At 37.0% G+C, this 18397-nt stretch overlaps 1 long non-coding RNA gene across 5 annotated transcripts in view; it reads left to right on the top strand.

The window, feature by feature from the left end:
- LOC137472614 (uncharacterized) overlaps positions 1 to 18397 on the top strand; it is a 119102-nt gene that overhangs the window by 85706 nt on the left and 14999 nt on the right. The window contains exon 1 of one of the 5 annotated variants that reach the window (XR_010998300.1): positions 5549 to 5619. The exons of 3 other annotated variants lie outside the window; for them this stretch is intronic. This is a non-coding gene — a long non-coding RNA (uncharacterized lncRNA). Of the gene's footprint in view, positions 1 to 5548; positions 5620 to 18055; positions 18073 to 18397 lie in introns of those variants that run through there. One more of the 5 variants, XR_010998301.1, reaches the window with a different exon arrangement.

Below are 18397 nucleotides of genomic sequence, written 5' to 3'. Positions count from 1 at the left end.
TTCCTGGTTATTATTCTTGATATATAGTTTAATACACATGTATGAACTACTGACATAGCCACTTGTGCCTCTTAATATAATCAAATTTCAAGAAGAGAGATGTTACAGGCACATGTGCAGCCACGTTGGTGGCTGTTAAGTCCATTTTCCAGATGCAGTCTCCATGTGTAGAAGTTCAGGAAGGGCAGGCTATTGAATGTGGGAGCATTAGCAAGGGAAGGGAAGCATCCCTCTATATAGTTTTAGTTATTTAAGTAAAGGTGATATTACTCCTTGTATTGGGTGAATTGAGTCCTGGTGATGACAGAGCAGCAGGCTGCTGTTGAGGGTAATTGAAGCATATCCAAAGGCAGCTGTTGTCCCAAAATAAGGACAGCTCCCTGCAGTGACTCACACCTGCCAGTGAGCCTGCTCTTTGTAGAGAAATATACAAGCTTAGGGTTCAGATTGGGTTTTGAAGAAGCACACCTTTGTTAGGGAGATTTTGTGCCTGGGTTAATAAATCCAGATCATTGTATTTATAGCTGTGTATTGCTTCTGGGACCAAGCTGGCAACTTTGGGTGGCACCAGAGAGTGCTGTACCATGCAATATGAGTAAATTATCATATATTACTGCTTCAAGCACATTTGCACCTGTAAAGCGTTCTCTTACTTTCAATTCCTGCACTCAGCCTTTTTTTTTTCCTCCTGAGACTGACAGCAGAAGTGCTGGCTGTGATCATCTTCTATTATAAAAAGGGATATTGAGCTCAACAACTCATATTATGTATCCTCATGAAACAAGCATCAGACAAAGCTGACTCAAGTCCATTGTGGACATGATTTGGTATTGAAACCACAGCCTGTCAACTAAAGGCTCCCTAGCAATTAGGAATCCCTTGAGCTTTTCAGTGTCTTATAAACTAAGCAAGATAATCTGACACATTTAAGGATTTGTCTTGCTTAGATGCCAGAATACTTGAAAATTCAAGCTAGAGACCTGTGAAGAAGGAAAATAAACCAGGGACTGAATTGGGTTATGCATCTAGCTGTATAAATTGCAGGGGTGAGGTGGAAGGAAGGGGTTGAGAGAGGAGAGGAGACTAGGGGACTGTCAGCTCTTTAGGGAAATGCTGCTGCTGGCTCTGGCAGAGAACAGTGCTGGGAGAAGCAGGGCACTGAAACAGTGATCACAGAAAATGGGGAAACAAGCAAGGTCCAACTCACAGTGAAAAGAGTAGCAAAGTGTGTGATAATTTTTATGAGCACCTTAATGTTGAGATTATTATCTGGAGTTAAATTTTGAAGGTTCTATGATCGCTGTTATAAATCCAGCAAGACTTAAAAGAATGCCAGTACACTGTGGAGAAGCTTCAGGAATGCTTCCATAGCTATGCACAAAGTGATAGGAATAATTTTGCCAATGTATATTTTTTCAACCAAGAATCTGCAGCTTCCCATCTCATATATGCATCAGTTGGTATCCTGTGCAGAGTTCTGACACCCTTTTGCTTTTTTAAGTCCACCTTCTCAAAGACAATAGTGAACTCTTTCAGAACTTGTCACATATATTCTTTTCAGGTAGAAAGAATCAGAAAATCACTCTTGCCTGCAGTTGTACAGAGCATGCTGGAGAGATCACATTTGTAGCCTCTGAAAAATCTAGAATCTAAGTAAAAATTTTGGATATGAATGGCAAAGTGAGGGTTCATGTGCTGTTTATCTGAGGCTTTCTCTTTCTACAGTCTTAGTCTTTGACTCTGATAAACTAACCAGCTTACCTTAATATTTTTTATTTCTGTAGAGAAATATATTTCTAAGATATGCCTTGAAAAATAGGAAATAAACCCACAGACACCTGGGTTAATATTTTCTTCCATGCTACACAGAGATTTCTTTATGCATATGTGAGATGTGGCTGTGCATCCTGAATACAACTCAGATACTTTCCAAGCAGAGCCTCTTTTGCCTTGGGGCTTTTGCTTTAAGGCAGAGGCTCTGTTTTATGGTGGGTTTTTTTGCTTGTTTGAGTGTTTTTTTTTTTTTCCCTCTCTTGCCTTTTGCCTTTCCCTGTCACTGTCACCAGGAGAGCTCAGGCAGCATGGGTGAAGGCCTTAGATCTACTTATATCACTTCCATCTACTTGTATTGGTTTCTCCTTATTGGTGAAAAGGGTTAAACCATAGGAAGAGAACTCTTTTCTGAGTGTCCACGTCTTATTTTTTCTTAAACCAAGACACAGGGTTTTAGTGCCATTTTGCAGTCAAGGAATAGAAAGTCAGATTAAGTGATATGCTCATTATAAAGTTTTGGATCAAAAGTGGAAATTGCATACCATTTTTTTTTTCAGACTTTAACTGGAAATCAGCTAAAAGAAAAAATGTTTGCTGATGTTTTCCTTGTCTTAGAGTTGAATATGACAAGGAAGGAGAAAGCCCAGCCAAAACTGCATATATTTTTTAATGTCAGTAATTAACATTGGTCTAGTCTGGGGTCTGTGTGAACCCAGAAGGAGCACAAACAGTGAATTCATGGTTTGGAACTTATGAACTGCCAGAATAGAAGTAGTGTCTTGCTTGTTTGGTCCCATGGCAAGTAAAGTCATGTGCACTGTATGGAGGAGAATGTTTGTACTGGATGCAGTATAAGGCCTTCCTAACTCACTGTTTTGTTTCTAGCACTGGTTAGAAGGGATGATTAGGAAAATAATTGAGAAAAAAAGCAAATATGTACTGATATTTTTCCTAAAATATTCTTTGCTTTCTATATTAAGCAGTGTAAAGATTTGAGCCTGCTTTCATGCAAAATATTATATTTAATAAAGGTTTTTCTTAAATCATTATTCCAGTGATTTATGTAATTTACTGTTCCAGTAATTTATGTAATTACTTCTTAGTAAAAATATGGTGCTAGTGCTTCCACAAACAACTCTGGAATATGGGGTAAAAACTGTTTATTTAGTAAAAACTGTCTGTTTATTAACCCATTTAATCAGGGGCCAAGTAATTCTTATTCCCATTGTTAATCACTTATCCATTTTCAAGCATCTTTGGCAGTTGTTCTTTTGCTGGTTCTGAAGCCTTTTTGTCTGTACATTTTTCACAGTTTGCAACTCATTTCTCATGCCTTGCTCTCTGAGTTATGTGTGCACAGGGAGAAATCTCCCTGAGATAATGGAGGTGGCAATGGCAAGAAGTTAATGGAATAGCTACTCTAATTATGGTGTGATGTTAACTGGGCTACAGAGGTATTTCTGTGTAGGTCAGAGAAAGAACAGCAACAGAGTGAACTAAAATATTCTAAGGGGGAGATACAGGTGACACAAAGAGAAAAAAGTTCTCTATCATTTCTTATTATGTGTACATTTAAGTTGAACTTTCTAATGATTTAGGCATATTTAAGTTTTGTTGCTGCTGTTTTATTTTATAATGCTATGCTTTGCAGTAAAACATTACTGTAACAGACAGTTTTGCTTAGAAAATAATTGGAAAAGGGCATTTAGTTTGCTGCTGCTTTTTTTAATAAATGTGTTTAAATTATGGATCAGTCCTGATTTTTCTGATTGACATTGGTCTGGGAAAGACAAAGAGTTCTTCAACTTTGAGTCTTAATAAAGTAGAGACTCCAGAATTAGAATTTATATGACGGCACAGTGACATGAAACGAAAAACCAAACTAAGTATCTCAGCTGCAATTCTATTGGGTTTTAAGTTGTGTGTTAGGTCGATAGAATTTACAAGATTTGCAGAAACGAATTAAACTCATGTTGAACTAAATGAGAACTTGTTTATTTGGTGTTTATTGTTTATGGAGAACATATGATTCCAGTGGAAAAAATCCCCAAAATTTTTACAGTGAAATGCCTCCTTATAACCAGATGTTAAGATGTGGTTTCTTGAGTGAAAACCTAAAGCCTCAAGTATTCATTCTTTTGACTAAAACTCCTGAAGGAGAGAATTTAAATGTTGAAACAGTGGCTTTTAGAAGGGTGAAAATACATTCCATACTATTGATGAGAATTGCTCCAGCAGTATGTCCAGAAGCACCATTAAATTTTTGGACATAGTGAGACTGCTTGAATAATGCCCTTCATCTATCATTACTGCTTTGACTGTGTAGTATTTTGGTGGTATATTTTATATATATGTATATTTATATATATTAGAACTTACCTGACTTTCCCTTTAGATTTTTAGACATATATGAGTAGAAATCCAACCTGTGATTTATTTTTAAGTGTTGCTGGGAAGCAAAGGGAGAAGTGGTTGCTAACAGAGGCTACCCTGCGGTGCGTAAGGTGTCAAAAGTTTTGTCATTGGTTCCTCCAGTCACTGTAAGGTGAATGCTCTCACAATACACTTTAGAGTAACTTTGGAGAATTTATTGCATACAAGGTTACTTTTTGGTTGTTTTAACTTAAAATTCATACTATGAGAAATATTTCTGTCTATTTTTTCCTTCTTTAATCACAAAAATATTTTGGTGTGTGAACTATCTTATATGAAATGTTCAGCTAAAGTAACAAAAAGGCAAAGATTATAAATGGCAAAATTAAATGCAACACATTGTCCTTTTTAAATGCTATACAGTTATCTTTTCTTGTCCTCAATAGTTTCTTTTTTTTTAAGCATATTTTCTTTAGAACATTTTCATCTGGATTATCATGCTAAACACCCTTCAATTGTGTGTGAGGTTGGACATGGTTCCCCTAATCATAGAGGGAAAGATTATTTTACCTGAAGAAGGTTTTTAAGGTGTGAGTGTGATTCCTAGCTATAGAGGAAGTTATTTTGCTGTTGGTTTCGTTCAGAGCATCTAAAGAGAGTGGCACTGTGAAGCTTTCTGTACTTTAAGAATTCAAAATCTTGTTCACACAAGAAACAATCATGGAAAAGCCCATGGTCTCTTACTACTCTGATGGTCATAAATGATGAAAAAAATTCACAACCATCTTTTCTGTATTAATAGTGTGCAAAACCAGTACTTTAAAAATCCTCAATATCTGTTTCAGAGGGGTGTTGCTTGGATGAGTGTTTTTTTATGTTTAGCACAAAATAAATATTTAATCTTTTAGAAGAGCAATATTTTAGCATTTATAGCAATAGCAAACTATTGAAATTATTAACCTGAGATGAAATTCAAATATTAAAATGTTCATCCCTGGACAAAATTTTGGGCAGAAGTTCTGGAAGCGCAGCAAATATTCAGAGACTGGTAATTGACTGTGAGAAGAGAGTACTCTTTGTATGTTGAGGGGGCTGTAAACTCTGTTTACTATCTAGAATCCCTCACAGTCAAAAGTAAGTCTATGTGACTATCTTTTATATTCCATCATGGTAGAAAACCAGAGATCTTTTGTGCATGTTACTGAAGTTACTGAAATTGAAGTTTCAGTTTTCCGGCAAGTGCTTACAATGAAGCCTTGTCTGTTGTGCATATGTTTATTTAAGGATATGTATTTTTGTGATTTAATGGCATACTTATTCAAGATGTAAAAATAAGAAAACCCTTTTTCACCAGAAAAAAACATAAAATTTAGTGATATTGAATATTTTTCCTTCCAATTTTAGGGTTTGGCTGCTGAACCTACAAGCAGATCCCAGTCTCACTTTTGCCTTCCTAAGTGATAATGCACAGGTGTGTTTCTCAGAAAGTTTCATATTGCTGTTAAACTCCCCAGGTGTCTCATGTTTCTTTTTAAAGTCTTTTTGAGACAGCAACTCAAAAATGCACAAACCTCTACGTGCATGATTGAAAGTTGTTATGTAAAAGTATAGAGCATCGAATACACTTAAAGACAGCACTGGGATAGCTGAGAGAATCACTGCAATCTTTGAACATGAAAAAATAGTAACTGAAAAGTATATTACTTATATATCTATATGGCATATGTAGTGATCAAAATACACCTAACCTTTACAAAAGCACAATCAAGTCAGGTGAGACTCAATTTCACTCTGTTGCACAAAAACCTTTTGGCTTTGAGTGAGTATTCACACTCCTTCCAAATGCAATGTAATTCTTCCAGAGGTAACCCACAATCAAAATAGCTTCCTTTTTTACAGTGTACTTGAAAATGTTGCAGAAGAAAGTGGGATATCGGAGAACATATGTTATTGTGTAATAAGCCATGCAGCAGATATCAGAAATTAATGAGGCAAAGAAAGCAAATGCAGCAAGCAGCAGCAACTGAATTTGGGAAAAGCTTGAGTGTTGTGGGAGACAGGAACATTAAGTGTTCTCTCCTTTTTCTCTATGACAAACCAAAAAATGGAGACTTGAATAAAAAATTTAATGTCATTCTATGCATGGAGGTAGCCATTGAACTTCAATACAAAGCCCTAAGTCACTAGTGGTGTATGCTAAGATAAAATGAGCAATTCGAGAGGTAAAATACAAATGGGTCTGTAAATGGCACTGTTTCAGAAAACAAATTTTTCCAGATCGAATAAATAACCTACTGTTTCCCAGGGCATCATCAGAATGCCCATCACAGATGGGATGTTGACTTCATTGTGAAATTTTTAAGCAGTTTTAGACATCTGTCTTCAGAATCTTCCTACAGGAACATTTATCTTCCAGCAAATGGAAGCAAACCTTTATTGTTATTCTTTGGCAATGGGATAGAATGAATTTGTTGATATTTTGTCATCAGCAACAGAAAGATGCCTTCAGACCTGTTTCATGGGAGGAGGAGGAGGCAGCCTCTCCATTTGTTGAGTGACACGCTGGGTGCCAGGACTGAAAAGTCCAACAGTAATGAATGCTGGAATTCTAATATACACTCTCCTTGTCCTTAACAGCTTGTTAGGGCTCAGCACTACGTGTTGGATGACAAAATTCAAAATTTCATTACTGTGTAATAAAACAGTTCAGCTTCAAAATCGGTCAGTTTATTGATTTTAAGTGGCAGGGGATTTGAATGCATTCACTTTGTAAGCCGTTACTGTTTGACTTTCAGAAACCAATCTGCTGTTTTGAGTAGTGGATTAAGCATGCAGATATTATGATGATCAGAGCAAATGAAATGTTCACATTAAGGATGTATTTCTGAAAAAATTATATGGAATGTCTTATCTGAAACCTTTGTCACTAAAAAAAAGAATTTTAGCTGGATAATATCACAGCATTGTGTTTATTTTCCATGTTTAACTTTTGGAAAAAATATGAGGAAAATGTAGATGTTATAATTCTTTGTTTATTTTTCATATATGTGGCATTTATAAAGAGAGAGCCAAGTTTTATATGCAGTTATTCCATTTCCATTCACCTTCTAATTATTCTTGGTTAAAAATCCTAGAATATATTCTATTTATATGAATCATAAAGAGAAGGGAACAATTAATTTCCCACAGCAAAAGTGTCAACTTTGTGCTGCCACTAGATCAGGCTGAGGTACTGACTATAGTTCTCAGTCTGAGAACTAAAAAGGATAAGTTTTTCTTTGTGTGAAAGAAATGGGATCAGTGTGTTTGTTCACAGTCGGTTGACTGTCACCTTCCTCATAGAGGAGGTTTAATTTACTTCAATTTATGGAAGATAAGGGACTGGGAAAACAATAATCAGTTTACTGTGAGTCACAGCTCAGCTCTGCTGGTCTTTGGTCCCCATGCCACTCTGCCATTCAGGAAATACACAAACAAAAAAAACTTAACATAGTCCTGTATGTAGTGAAGTTGAACTATTTAAATAAATGCTGGTTTATCCTGGTTATTGAGAACATTTTGCATGCTAAATTTTTTTATGGGTGCTGTCTTTGGAGATAATTTTCCATAAAATTAAATTACAGCAGTTGAAGAAATAAAATCTTATTAGACTATCTAGCCTAAACAAAAGATACTTTGAAATTATTGTGTAGCATAAAGGGATGTGTTCATTAAAGGCTGCCTCTGATTTTTTTGCATTTAGATGTCCTTTATATTTGCATACTGTTTCAAGCCTTCAGAATTTTTTGTGGTGTTAATGGGACTGGTTTTCATTCATGCTATTTACTCAGAAAACTTATCACAGTGCTATGAATATTGATTTTCAAAGATAAGAGTTTTGAAGTAAGGCGTTGATAATTTGAATTGGCTTGGATCCAACTGGATACATTCTTGAGGTTTGGTGACTACCTGTGCTGCAAAAGTGGAAAGGATTAGCATAAACTTATAGGATAAAATGCAGACCTCTCAATCAAAACACATTAAAAAATAGGTTTCTTTAATTTCTCTTTAAAGGGGAAGATAAAGAAAAGTAAAGACAAGCTGGAAAATTTGAAAAGAAACCAAATATTTGATTGCAAAAATTTTTGTTTGATTATTCACAATAAAAAGTGGACTACAAATGTGTAATTTACATAAATGTTTTTAAAAACATTTAAGAATGACAAGTGACTGTCTCAAACACTGTTTAGGGCAAAACAGAAGGACTCTGCCAGGAGATGATGGAAGTTTGAGATTAAATAAAGGTGGGATTATTGTCTCAGACCGAGGGGGAGGTTAACAAAGCTGGGCCAGAAGAATGTATCACTGAAAAGGGACAGTTTCTAGGCCACATGGAAAGGCAACTCAGTAACTCTGCTGAAATCAGCTAGGACTAGGTAAAAAATAATTCTGGCAGTGGGAGAGCATAACCACTGGCCACAGCTCAAGAAAACCATTGACTCAAAAGTAGAGAGACTGAGCTTGCAGACTAATTAACATTGGAAGTGAGAGAATAATTTAACCAATAAAATAAGACAACTGTGTAGCCAATGAGCATTAATTTCTTTGCTACAAAAATGCATACATGGTGAAAAGTTTTGAACAACTTCAGGAACCCCCACCACTGAGAAGTCTAGGGTGAGGAAGGACCAGCAGGATGCTGTTGGATCCACATGTGGTAACTAGCTTCTGCTTAACCTCTCTCTGTCTCAAAGTGTCTCCTCTCTTTTGTATTTCTTTCTATCTCTCTACCTCACATTTTATTATTAAAATAAAATCCATACTATTGACTTTGTGTGTCCTCTCATGCACCCTAATTTGAGCAGAGGTATCTCTCAATAACTGGATCTTAACATTCTAGTATCCATCTAATGTGGGGATTAGGAAGGATTTAAGATACATCCAATATGGATATTCAAGAAGAAGTTATGTTAAATTTATATATATTTTTCATGGGCTGTTGGGTAGATGAGAAGCAGCAGATCCAATACATTTTGACTTCAGAGAGGTTTGTACCACTGACCTCTATACATCTCAGAAGTAAATATGAATTAAATGCCCAACATGCTTAAATGAAAGTTTATTTATTGTTCATTGGAAGGGTTTTTGTTATGGACTGAATCCTAGTTTGGTTTTTTTAGTCCCTTCTGTGATACAAAAGATAAAACTTAAGGGGGAGTTCTAGGGCAAGGGCTGACAAGGACTTGGAATCTGGGTTGGAAATTCAAAGTGACTGTGGTAAAATAAAATTTTGTGATGAAGAAGATCACTGAAGATAAATGCAAGTGATGATATCGAGAATAATTAGGTATGCAACAGTGCTGCTGAAAAAATAACAGCACCCTGCAGTCCAAGTCAGCAATATGTTTCCAGGAAAGCCAGGAGTCATTCTGAAATGTATTAATTAAAGTAATGTGTAAGAGTTATGATACTCTATTTGAGGCTGTTCAGGCCTCAGTTGTAGAAGATGAAGGGCTCAGAGATACCTGTAATAATGATGATTTTGGAGAGGGAAAATAATGAAAAATATTTTCACTATATAATGAGTTAAATTTTAAGGTGGTGTGGGGATATCAACCTTGCAATAAAAATTGTTAGAAAGAAACTCTTTTGGTTCTTTGAGGTTTTGATTTTGTTTGTTTGGTTGGGGTTTTTGTTATTTGTTGAAGGCTTTTGCTAACAGAAATAGAAAAGAGTAATTTATTTTTTTTTAATATCCAAACTGGCATAAAAAAAGATTTCCATCTGGAAAGTGAAGTCCTGAAGCAACTCTTGCAGGAGACACCACTGGAGTTTAAAACAAAACCAAACGCAAACCCCAAATACCACAGTGCTGGGGATCTCATCTGAAATATGAAATACAAAATGAAGTTACTATGTCATACAGAAATTCAATATATCATAAATAGACTGTTTAATTATTTTAGAGTAGAATTTATTTTTTCTGCATTTAATTAAAAAGTTGTTCTTTCTGTTGCTACAAATGTAATTTAATAGTCTTTTTAACAACAAATTTTATGTTTCAACTGAAAATGAAAATTTTCTGCTTTTTAATAATTTTCAATATCTTTAAAAAATAATAGGTTTCAACAAATCTTTATTTTCTATTGGAAAAAATGTGCCCTCACATTCCTGACTAAAACAAGGAATTCATCATTTGTATACCCAAAGCCAAATCGAAATGATTAAATTCCTGTTTGCCAATGAATCCTTTTTGTACATTTTTGAACAAATCTTAAATTCCAGCAGTGCTCCACAAAGTCATACAAGTAGCCCTGAAGATTTGGGTTTTTTAATCAGTTAAACTTTAATTTATACAGCTTTGCCTTTTTTAATGCTGAGAGGAGGTTTTTCAGCCCCACTGTCAGTTCAAAGTACATCTGGTACTGGATAACTGATAGTAAACAGGGAGAATTTCTGTTGCTTAATGTACCAGTGGATTACTCTTGATATATATTTACAAAATGTATAGATGTAAATAAAATATATTATAACTTTAAATTATATATACTTTTAAATATTAAAAAAGAGAAAACTTACAGTTTTAGAAATTATTTTTTTTAAATATATATAGTTATTTCAGAAAAATACTCTATGGGCCAGTCTTGTAAATTGATTACTTGATCATACCATAAGTCACCTGTTCTGCTTCAGTGTGGCCAAATTCAAGTCCGCTATCAGGAGGGCATCACAAAAAAAAATACAGCAGTATATAAAAAATAGTAATTAGAAAAAATATTTTTATAGCTTTATATTTAAAACATAACCAAGTTGACTCTTAGACCAAGTGTAGAGATAAACATTTGCTTGAGTGTGTTATACTATGTAGTATATATATATATATATAAATTTTTACTCTGCGTATATGTATAAAAAAGTATGTACTTAGAACTTGAATGTTTAAAGTGTGTTGCCTGATGACCCTCCCTGTCACCTGTGTTTGCCAAAACATCAAAATTGGTGAATCTATCTGCTTTTTAAAGTTTCCCTGAGCTTTTCTCCTTAAATATCTGGAAATTATTTTGTATGTGTTTAATCATCTTTCAGTCTATCTCCTGAGCATTTTCATGGCAAAAATAACCATTAAATATTCTCTCAAACTTTAATTCAAGAATCTAAGGATGGTTAGAGTTGTTAGGTGCTAATAAACACCTGGCATTATGAAGAGTCTGTAAATGACACATGAGACTGCTTTACAGGCTTAACTAACACAGTGATCCTGCATTAGGGTGTCTGTATACATTGCTGCTGTGGGAATTAACTGCTCACCACTCACTGACTTTTGAAGGACTATAAACAGGGTAATAAGACATGATTTAAGAACCTTTGGAAAATTAATAGCCAGGTGTACATAGTATTTGATTAACTATTTAAAAAAATGTTTGATTAATGCACACTGTCAGCAAATGCTCTACCTAATTGTCCAAGTCACATTGTCCAAGCACTTGGATTTTATTACTGATTAAAGATATGTATGTTTGTGCATTCCGTGGTGTTTCAGAGGGAAGTCTTCCTTCAATGTCACCTTACTTTCATTTGCTTTCCCCTAAAAAACAGTTCCTATGGTACTTTGAGATGCATGCATGAATGATTTTGTGATTGATACAGAATCAAAGAATGGCTGAGGTTACAAGGGACCTCTAGAAGTCATCTGATCCCACCCTCCTGCTCAAGCAGGGTCACCCTGAAATAATTGCTCAGAACCATTTCCTTTATGGCCTTTGAGTATCTGCATGGATGGAGACTCCACACCTTTTCTGGACAACCTGTGCCAGTGCTCATTCATTTGTACACTTTGATGACATCCTTTCCTGTGTGTGACATACCACGTATGTAATCCTTTTTTCATATATTTATCTCATGTGATTGTGAGGGAAGGCTTGTTTATGAGAAAGTCCACTCCTATTCCTGTTCCTGGTTTTTTTTTTGGTTTTTTTATTTATTTTGAACTGGACTGATTGTCTAGAGAAGATTTAGTGATTGGATTAGTGAACTGTCTAATGCAGTTTCCTCTTTCAGAAGGTCTAAAATATTTTGCAGTTTATAACTAATAGATAATTATGCAGAAAGTACTTTGGGGGAAAAGACCACACCTCTGACTCTCCCAAATCACAAGGAAGTTTTTCTGCTCACAGGACCTATTTGTAAGAGCCTGTTTCCATGATTTCTGCATTCATGGCTGATAAGTGAGCATTAAAAACTCCAAGAGGATAAAATGTGAAAATGCATGACTCAGAGTTGAAAGGCATGACATGAAAATTTGCATGAACCATGAAACCATCTTTTATGTTGGTTTATGTAAGGTGAATTCCCATAGTAGTTTACAGCATCTGGAAACTCTTTCTGTATAAAAAAACATTCAGGTTTATCTCTGAAAAATATGTGTACACAGAGTAAGAGAAGGAAATAAACTATGTGCTGTATATATCTATCTGGATATATCTAAAATCTATATTTACTGAGTAAGAATTTCCCCTGTCTTGCTAATGTATATTGTAATTCAGTCACCTTTGCTGTGTTGACAGATTGGAAACTAGTAATTCTCATTGCTTCTTGCAGTTCACCACTTTTTCCATTCATTCTCTGCAGTTGAATCGATTTTTTTAAGGCATTATTAAGTTTTCCTTTGGAAATGCTAATTTTCTGAAATCAGATTTCTTCATTATGGCTTCATGAGAAATTTTTGATTGACTGCTGAATGCACTGCACTGCATGCCCATTCAGCCTTGCATAGGCGCTACACAGATTTGCCTGAGGGAGGATGACAATCCCATGCCATATATCCTCAGAGGGCTTGACCAAGCCACGAGGGAGCTGGTATCTTTTGACCTTGGTTTGATCACACAAACTGTTCTGACTCTGTGGATTTTCTAAATTTTAATTTCACTGCCTCTTTTACAGTGTCCAGTCCCCCTGGTCTTCTGATCTTTACTTGCAACACTTCCTCTGTTGCAAGGGGATAAAGTATAACAGCTTGCCGGATGTTACAGACAGGTAGATGTGTCCTGACAATTCCATGTTTTCACAGCTCAGAAGTGTTCACACTACCTCATACTTACGAAAGAGCTCCATGCATTCCTTAGGTTAATGCTGCTGAGTGCTTTTAATGCTTCTGTGATTTCTGTCAAGATTAGCTGGAGAAAATGGTTTCTTTGGAGTGAAGAGCAGCAGATTTTCTGAAAGCAGAAGGATTCGGAGTCCGAGGCTTGAGCTCACAGCCAAGTGACAGTGCCAGAGCTAGTGCTAGTCTTTACACAAATTTCAGACTTGTTTAGGTGAGAACTTTTTATAAGAAAGTGCAAAGGAAGGATTTTGCTGTTGATGCAAATGCATGCTGTCTTCAGGGAGGCAGAATAGAAAAAATCAGGTGGGGAAATACACTTATACAGAGTATGTAGAATGTTTACACAATCTCCACTTTCCACTGTAATGTAGTTAAAATCAGGTACTTTTACAATGTAAATATTAGAAGTCTGAATGAAGTGTAAACATGTAGGAATTTTTTGTTGTAAATTCATATTTCTCTAATATTTTTTCTCTAACAGCTTAATAAAATGTTTTAAGGTTATCAAGAGCACGATAAGGAGGATAAATCAGATGTCTGAACTGTTGCAGTCTCACTGTGATATGCCAATAGCAATAATGTATAGTGTGGCTATGGCTGCCTATCACAATTTCTTGTGAATGGTGATAAGTGCCTGTCATGCTTTTAAACCCAGCTGGAGATGAAACACCACACAGATGCTCACTCAACTCCCCCTTTCTTCCCTTCCACCCCCATGGAAGTGGGAGTAGAATTGAAGTAAAATTTGTATGTTGAGATATGAACAGTTTAATAATTGAAAATAAAGTAAATTACAATAATAATGGTAATAATAATAATAGTAATGATAATAAAAAGGGAAAAAAACCCCAAAAAAACAAGTGAATCACAATGCAATCACTCACTGACTGTTAACTGGAGCCAGACCTCACTTCCTCAGCCCAGACTGGCCTCTCTTCCAGGTAACAGCCCGTTTATATAAATGGCATGGTGCTCTCTGGAGGGGAATACCCTGTTGGTCAGTTTGGGTCACCTGTCCCAGCTATACTCTCTCAAACTTTTTTGGTTTTGTTCTTGATTTTCTTTTTGCACATCTCCTCAGTGGCAGAGCATGGCACGAGAAAAGAAGAATTCCTTGACTTAGGATAAACACACCTTAGCACAGACCCCAAAACATTGGTGTAATACAAACACATTTTAATTCTGAATCCAAAACATGACACTGTAAGAGATACCAAGAAGAAATATACCCCACCTGAAGGCAGGACAGGAACAAATGAGTTCAGAAATGAAGTGGCGCTCTTTCCATTCTGATTTTACAGACAAAATCCTGCCATGTTAAGTGTTTTAAACGTTCTGGTTTGTTTTGCTTCTCTCATGACTCTTATGAAAATATATTTAATATTTAGGGTTCGCACTGTTTCTTTTTGTGTATGTGTCTTTCCCCCTTCCGCCTCCCTAGTTCTGAAGAAAATGTATTTTGAAGGTGGTAGTTTCCTAGGCCATAAGTATTTTACCATTCAGCCACTTGGCTGCTGTTTATTTGCTTGCCCTTTGGATCAACATCTGTCTAGCAGCTTTTAGTATGGTTGCTTGCCATGTGGTGGAGAATGAGTTCTCCTTCCAAAACCCTTCTTGAATTTGGGTTTCTTGGTCTCACTGGAGGAAATCCCGGGGAGAAAATGCAGGAGTGTGAGTCCTGCTCCTCAAAGCGTTTTTGCAATGGGAGCTTTGTGAAGGTTGTGCTGTGCTGCCTTCTCTCCCAGCACGGTGAAGCAGAAGCTGTCTACTGTAGGAAGAAACAAGGATCTTATCACAGCTAACACAAAGATTTTTGAATGAAGTTTGTAAGTAATAATTGATTCCACAGTGGCTTACCTAAACAACAGAGAGGATAATACCACGGGGCTCAGCCGCCTCATCTGAAATTGTGAAATGTTTTTCAACATTAAAAGGTATCCTGAGTTTATTTTTCTTGAAAGATACTGTTCTATAAGGATCTCAGGTTTTTTGTATAAACAATATTAGCTCCTGAAAATAAATGTACCAGACTGTTCCTGCACATTGCCCTGGCCTCTCCATATAAGCCATTCTTCACTGCATTGCTGTTCTGTTTACCTTTGTGTTTATGAATGCATTAATACAAAGAGCTTAAATGAAAACTAATACAACATAATGTATCGTTATTTTAACAGGTTAGTCCCACAGAAGAAAGGTATGTTTCTTCTGCTTAAGCCTATAGCAGTTACAAAGCAAGATGGAACTTTAAAAATTAAACTGAAGGAGCTTAACTTGTCTAAATTAATTCTCATTCAATTATAGCTTGCACAGATTGAAGTTTTAAATTTTATTCAAGATCATTACTGCAAAACAAAAACAAACAAATACAAATAGTGAAACGTTGCCAGCATAAACTTGCAGGGTTCTTGGAGCACTCATGGCTTTTATTATTAATTTTTTCCTTGGAATAACTGAGATGCTGATAGTAATAAATTAGTATTACTTTAGATAATTTAAAACTTTTTTTTTTGTTCTAATTAAATTAATTTTATGAGTGTCAGTTTTATTAGTTAAATAATTCTTAAGCTATTTAGTTGTAGTCATTCAAAGTCATCATTAGCTTAGGTTATCCAGCTGGAAATTACTGCCACAATGTGAGACAACATGGACTAATGGCTACAATAGAACTTACAGGTCTGAAAAAATGCATTAATAGAACTTCAGCTTATTCCTACTGGCAAAGATATATTTTTTTATCCTTTATTGATTTGCTTAAAGTATGGTTAAATTTCCATACATTGGAATTTTTTTATCTTAGGGAGATAAAGGAAATTAAATTGGAAAATTAACATAGGAAACTGAGATTCACCTAAGTGGGTTGTTCTGAGGTGAGTTTTCTGTGTGTCAAAAAGTTTCAAGTGAAGTGGCAAAGCAAGTAGGGGGTCTCCCTGACTTTTACTCCTGGATCTTGTGTGGGATACTGTATAGCTGTTGATTTTGTTGATATCCTTGTTGTTTGGCCTTTGGCTTATCCTTGTATGTTGCTATTGATATTGTCAATATTCTATAAATGTAAGTATAAAGATTTTAATGGTTTATAAGTTTGGAGAGTGAATCAGGGTCAGTACACGGATGCATTCCAGGGTTAGTGGAACCTACAAAAGAGATAGTTCTACCATGTTCACTATTTCTTCTGCAAGGGCCTTATAGAGAAATAATAGACATAGAAAATAAAAAGGGGAATTATAGGCATGCAGTTCGTGGTGATTGGGATGGGGCTGTGGCAGAGCCTCATCCCCAGTGGGCACAGCTGTGAGAAGCAGGTGTCATGGTTTGACACTGGCACCATGCCAGCGCCTACATGAAAATGCACCTTTTTAAATAATTGCTGTGAGATGTGATCAGGAACAGAGCAGAGCAGGCCCAAACTTAGTAACAAAGGAAAGAACATTATTAAACGACTTCTACTATAAAAACTACAAACACTAAATCCTGGATGAAGACTTTCCAAAACAGCCCTCCTCCTCCCACCTAATTTCTAAACAAACTCAACAGTGAGACACCACCCAGGATCCTGATCAAGTTGCCACCCTTCAGATATTTAAATACTCAGTCTTTCAAGGGAGACAGGAGGCTCTCCTGTGCCACAGACTCCCCCCAGGAAACACAATTGCCACCCTTGTGTTTCCATGTCACACGTGGCAACCGCCCGGAGAAAATCTGCCATAGTGACACTCTCCTTTCCATGTCACAGTGCTCTCACCACCGTGCATGGACAGACTGCTCATAGGGCTCCTTTAAGGATGCTTTGCCATGGACCAAAAGAGACAACAGTTCAGTTTCTCATCTTGGGACTACAGTCCCCCCCCATTTTCCCCTGGGGCTGAGGGTCCAAGAACAGAGGTCCTCTTCTCCTCTTCTTCTTCCTTGAAGATAGAGGGCTTCTCCACACCTTCTCCAACTCTCCTCTGTTCTCTCTACTCCTCTGCTGGTAATCACTGAAACAGGTCTCCTGGCACACCAACGCACCACCCTAAGTGCAGCTTCTGTTAGGAGAATTTGGTTCAGTCTATGGCTAACAAGAGAAGTCCAGCCACAAGCCACTCCATCATCTCCTTCCAACTCGAGAATTTCTTCTTCCATCATCTCGGATTCCAGACTGTCTCTCTTCTACTTCAAATCAAGGAGGAGTAATATTTTACAAAGCCTTCATTTCTCAGAAAAGGGTTAAAAGCTCAGACTCCCTGGACGGCTGATATCTCTGCCCAGCAGCCAATTCCCAAGGCCAAGGCTGGGCGCCTTCCTCCCCCCCTTCTCCTCCGCGCCGGCAAAGTTACAGGTGCCGTCCGGACTCTCTATCTCTTCCCTCTGGGGGGAGGGAATGACAAAGACATCTCCGCTTCTCTCCAGCCTTCCGTCCACAGGAGCTGGCTTGGTTCCAGTCCTTCTACCCCTCAGCTCACCTTGACCAGCCCTCATGGCTTCCCCTCCCCCATCCAGCCCCATGGCTGGGCAGGGAAGGTCTGCACAGCACCCTGACTGGAACCAAAGAGAGCAAGCTCCTGGGAGTTCTTGCTTTTAACCCCCTGTGTTCTCAGAGGTGTATCCCTATCTTCAGTGGTCACTTCAGGTGCCAATATACAAACTTGACCACTGATTGGTTTGACCCAACACCCTGAAAAAATCACTTCCATGTCAAACCACGACAGCAGGTGAGCAGCATTGACAGCAATGAGCCATGGAGTGCCCAGGTGCACTGACCAATCTCCAAAGGGAACAGAGGGCACACAGGTGCAATGCATCAACATGAGGGGTATAAAGGGTTGGGCTAAAGAATGGCAGGTGCTTTGAAGCCTTCTGAAGTGGTGTGGTGCTGCTACTTTGTGTGGGTTGAAGTGGTCTGAAATGGTATGGTGATGTTCTGTGTGTTGTGACTGTCTCAACTGGGATGTGTGCTGCAACAATGGGTGAACTGTATTTTGAAGCTACATTGACAGATATGAGGCTAAGTTAAATGTTCATGGGGGAACAGACACTGATGAATGCCTAAAGGTGTAATGGTAAAGAATGTGTTGTTGTAGCTAGAACATGTCTAAACGTTTCTGCTGAGTGTATATTTCTTTATATATGCTACATAGAATTATGGGTGCAGCTCATCTATTGTAGGATAAGTGTAAAAACTGAAGAAGT

Source organism: Anomalospiza imberbis, chromosome 4 (assembly GCF_031753505.1).
Source record: "Anomalospiza imberbis isolate Cuckoo-Finch-1a 21T00152 chromosome 4, ASM3175350v1, whole genome shotgun sequence".
NCBI lineage: Eukaryota > Metazoa > Chordata > Aves > Passeriformes > Viduidae > Anomalospiza > Anomalospiza imberbis.
Note: the sequence above shows the minus strand (reverse complement) of the source record. Positions and strands in the feature narration are given on the sequence as shown.